Below are 5,401 nucleotides of genomic sequence, written 5' to 3'. Positions count from 1 at the left end.
TTTTAGCCAAGTAAGCCTCTGGCCGGCTTTGGGTAGGATTGAAACCGCTATCTTCAGACAATTCTCACCTGGAACCGTAGAGATTCAACGTCTCTATCCACTGTGCCACGGGCCCTGAAGGGCGATCAAGGTTGTATTATGTGATCTTATAAACCCATGTTTATTCATTATCTGATCCTACCCAAAGCTGGCCAGAGACTTACTTGGCCAAAAACGTGGTGAGACGACAACTATGGAAGGCAGTGGTTGCGTTATTTAGAAAGCCATTCTTAATACTGAGAGGGGAGGGAATTTTTTAACTCATCTGTATTTTCACCTAACAATTTATTAATTCTTAATATAGAGAGGGAGGATAGTATTTTGCTATTATGGAATAGGGACCGTGCCGAAATACAAATGTTATTATTTAGAAAGCCGTTCTTAATATTGGGAGGGTGATCATTTTTAATTCTTCTGTACTTTCACGTAACAATTTAATAATTCTTAATATAAGGCAATTTAATAATCCTTAATATAAGGAGGGGGGTAGTATTTTACTATTATGGAATAGGGACTGTTCTGAAATAAAAAAAGTTATTTAGAAAGCCATTCTTAATATTGAGAATATTGGTCTTATAAATCTACGTTTGTTTATTAGTATTTTACTGTTATGGAATAGGGACCGTTCTGAAATAAAAAAAGTTATTTAGAAAACCATTCTTAATATTGAGAATATTGGTCTTATACATCTACGTTTATTTATTAGTATTTTACTATTATGGAATAGGGACCGTTCTGAAATAAAAACAGTTTTTTAGAAAGCCATTCTTAATATTGAGAATATTGGTCTTATAAATCTACGTTTATTTATTATAGCAATGCACATAAAAAAATTTAATTGGCTTAAAATATTTCAATATTGGTATATATAGAAAGAGCTTGATGAGCTAAGAAAGAATCTTTTTAAATTTTTAAAATCCAATTAAAATCAAGGAAGTTATGACTATTTTTTATATTTTTATCAAAAGAACTGTAGTAGTCAATAACAACAACAATAATAATAATAATAATAGCAGCAACACTTACCAAGGGTCCAGCTTATGCACAAGACAGACACCAGATTGAGCTGGACTGAGGGCTTGTATTTATGTACAAGCATATCCAATCAGGTGATTCAGCCAATCATAATCCAAAGAATAGACTGGCCCATGTGTGCACAATGGAATCTCCCATTGTGCCATAAATAGTTCTCCTCTTTCATGAGAGGTAACTTTAGTCTTTGCCAAGTTATCCGCAACTTGAACGCTGACCGAAAGTCCACTACACAATCCAATAAAAAAATAAAAAATAACGAAATAATAAAAAAAAAAAAACTCCAATTTTTTCTTGGTCAAATAAGTATTAAATAAGTTTTTTTTTTATTATTATTTCGCTATCATTTATTTAGGGAAAGACAACAAAGTACCCCGGTAGTTGTTGCCCCCTGATAATAACCCCCTAACTCTAACCCTAACCCGACTAGCCCCCTACACCAAAGTGGCAAAAGTAGTGCAACAAATGTGACAAAACGCCCTACTTAAATGTTTTTGTACTTGTGCATCTATCTAACCGTACTGAAATAATGTCATTATTTAGAAACCTATTCTTAACATGGGGAGAGGAGGGTGTTTTTTTTTTTTATTACATTTTCACCCCAAACAAGGCACATTGCCACTTTGGTGTAGGGGGCTATTATCAGGGGCAGCAACTACTTGGATTTTTCGGTCTTATAAATCCACGTTTATTTATTATCTCATCTTCCATGGTCGGGTCCGTGCCGATTGGTATATATATATTAATTAATTAGAATTTATTGAGATGTGTATTATTTATTTATTTATTAAACTTTTTTGTTAAATACGCCTGGTATTACTCTAAACCAGCCTTTCAATAAGATGCCCCCAATCTAAAAACATAAGCCGTTCACAAGTTGCATTATTGAAACGTAATAAGGTGAATTTTGAATGTTCTAAAGCAAAAAAAAAAAAAAATAAAAAATAAATAATTAAAAAAAAAAAGTTAAAAGCATTTAACCCCCACACCCACCACATCCCTTAAGTACCAGAACAACCCAGGTCTGCTAGCTACTATTCAGTTTTCAAGATGACCTCTGAAGAAAGGGTTGGTGCCTTCAGAGCTAAATTAAAATCTTTATCCATAACTGTTGAAATGTATCCTGTCTTAATTTTGCCAATTTTTGTGTATTAACATATATATATATAAATAAAATATATATATATATACATATATATATATTTTATTTATTTATCTTTGTTCTCTTATTGCAGTCTTACTAAAAATTGAAACTCCTTAACATAACTTATCATGTCTTATTACTCGTGTTTTAAACGTTTTTGTTAAATATGTCTGGTATTACCCTAAACCAGCCTTTAAATAAGATGCCACCAATCTAAAAACATAAGCTGTTCACAAGCTGCACTATTGAAACGTAATAAGGTAAATCTTGAAGGTTCTATTGCGAGGTACCTAAAGCAAAAAAAAAAAAATAAGTCCCTCTTACCGTTTTCCTTTTTTGTTCTTTTTTTTTTTTAATGGAGAGTAGATAATGCAGTGGATGTGTTATCGGCAGCTCCAGTAACTCTCGCTTCTCCTTTTTTGTCCCTCAGGAAGGAGGCTGTCTTATCAGCAGGTGTAAAGTACTGGGGCTGCTGTATTGCCATTTGGTGAATGGATTCTGGACCATGCAGTAGTCTCTGGTGGGGTCTCTTGATGCCATACTAGTGGGTAATTGTTACGGCTTTACCTTATCATGTGCTACAAAAAAAAAAAAATTTCCCATCTTTCCTCTCTTACTTTCCCTCTCTGTTCTGCTCTAACCAAATATGCTGACCTGTTCCACAAATCCCAAAATCCTCAACATGAAATATCTCAAAGAAAACACGAATAAACCTAGAACCCCATCCTCCTACGTAGACCCCTACTACCATGTCTCCTTCTCCAACATCAGGGGTCTACGTTCTAACCTTCCAGAGGTTGAAACCCAATTACAGGAGACGAAACCTGACATATTCTTTCGAAGCGAAACTGGAATAGGGCCGACCACCTCCCTAGATGAGTTCATAATTAAAGGATACTCTAACTTAACATCTAAATCTGACCCCCAAGATCGCAACGGGCATGGAATATGTGCCTACATTAAAGATGGCTTCCCATGTGGCAGGGATATCTCCAGAGAAGACCCTAATTTACCCTATATGTGCTTCCAAGTTGCACTTGCTTACACCACTGCATTTATATTTGCCCTCTATCGCCCCCACAACAGCGGAGTTGCTGTCTTTAAGAGTATATAAGAGAAAATTAACCACATCCTGTCTGCTCATCCCGCGGCTAACATTCACATTTGCGGTGACTTCAATGTCCATAATGTGGAATGGCTGACCCACTCAAATAAGACTGATGATGAGGGGAGGTTCTGTCATGATTTTGCCATTGCCTATGACCTCACTCAGATTGTTCGCGAGCCCACCCGTGTGCCCGATACTACCGGTTAGTATGCAAGCCTTCTAAACCTTTCTCTATCCACTCCCCCTGAGCTATGCTCACGTTCCGTTCTATCGCCTCTGGGATCCTTCGACCACTGCGTCGTATCAGTTAAGATAAAAATGAAATATAATAAATCTACAGACGTAACTCTCCACCGTACTGTATACTGATACTCTATGGCAGACTGGGATAGCTTCCGTACATTCATATCTGATCTACCTCTCCATTCCATGTTTAAAAAGGATGTGTCCTCTATAGTATCAGACCTGACCGAATGGTTACTTGTAGGCAGACCAATTCATACCATCTAAAACATTCCAACAAAAACCTAACAGCCAGCCATGGTTCTCCCCTGAATGTGCTGTTGCTATCGCACACGGAAATCACTTTTTCCATAGCTACCAACGTAATAGATGCACTGAAACTAAAGCTGCTTTCAGAATCGCCAGCAACCACTGTAAAATAGTAATCAAAAATGCAAGAGAACTATATGCACACGTGACATTGACCTGTGGCAACGAGGGGGGAGGCGGGGGAAGCCATTGATGTTTGTACGCACTAAGTTTTTTACTTTTTGGTAAAAATCTCACGCTTTTTGACCGTTTCCGGCTTGACCCTTGACCTTGACCTTTGTTTTTGAGGTTGACCTTGATCCATGACCTTTGGCCTTTATGCACACGTGACCTTGACCTGTGGCAACGAGGGGGAGGCGGGGGGAAGCCATTGATGTTTGTACGGACTAAGTTTTTTACTTTTTGGTAAAAATCTCACGCTTTTTGACCGTTTCCGGCTTGACCCTTGACCTTGACCTTTGCTTTTTAGTGTGACCTTGACCCCTGACCTTTGGCTAAAATTAATACCTTGAAAAATTGGAAAATTTTCATGTCCTCAAAGGTGAAAGAATGTGGTGATTCTGGAATCATTCATCTGTTGTTTTTAATGTTTCCTATCTAATCGAAAGCTTTTAATGCTATTCTTTGGTATTTTTTGATGATTTTCTTTGATTTAGACATAAAATAAATACAAAATTAATACCTGTAAAAATTGGAAAATATTCATGACCTCATAGGTGAAAGAATGTGGTTAATCTGGAATCATTCATCTGTTATTTTTAATGTTTCCTATCGAATCGAAAGCTTTTAATGCTATTCTTTGGTATTTTTTGATGATTTTCTTTGATTTAGACATAAAATAAATACAAAATTAATACCTGTAAAAATTGGAAAATATTCATGACCTCATAGGTGAAAGAATGTGGTGATTCTGGAATCATTCATCTGTTGTTTTTAATGTTTCCTATCGAATCGAAAGCTTTTAATGCTATTCTTTGGTATTTTTTGATGATTTTCTTTGATTTGGACATAAAATAAATACAAAATTAATACCTGTAAAAATTGGAAAATGTTCATGTCCTCAAAGGTTAAAGAATGTGGTGATTCTGGAATCATTCATCTGTTGTTTTTAATGTTTCCTATCGAATCGAAAGCTTTTAATGCTATTCTTTGGTATTTTTTGATGATTTTCTTTGATTTGGACATAAAATAAATACAAAATTAATACCTGTAAAAATTGGAAAATATTCATGACCTCATAGGTGAAAGAATGTGGTGAATCTGGAATCATTCATCTGTTATTTTTAATGTTTCCTATCAAATCGAAAGCTTTTAATGCTAGTCTTTGGTATTTTTTGTAGTATTGTCTTTGATTTAGACATAAAATAAATACAAAATTAATACCTGTAAAAATTGGAAAATGTTCATGTCCTCAAAGGTTAAAGAGTGTGGTGATTCTGGAATCATTCATCTGTTATTTTTAATGTTTCCTATCGAATCGAAAGCTTTTAATGCTATTCTTTGGTATTTTTTGATGATTTTCTTTG

This window comes from Euprymna scolopes, chromosome 46, assembly GCF_053919585.1.
Source record: "Euprymna scolopes isolate OS-2025 chromosome 46, ASM5391958v1, whole genome shotgun sequence".
Lineage (NCBI taxonomy): Eukaryota > Metazoa > Mollusca > Cephalopoda > Sepiida > Sepiolidae > Euprymna > Euprymna scolopes.
The sequence above is the reverse complement of the archived record's forward strand: the minus strand, read 5'-3'. Positions refer to the sequence as shown.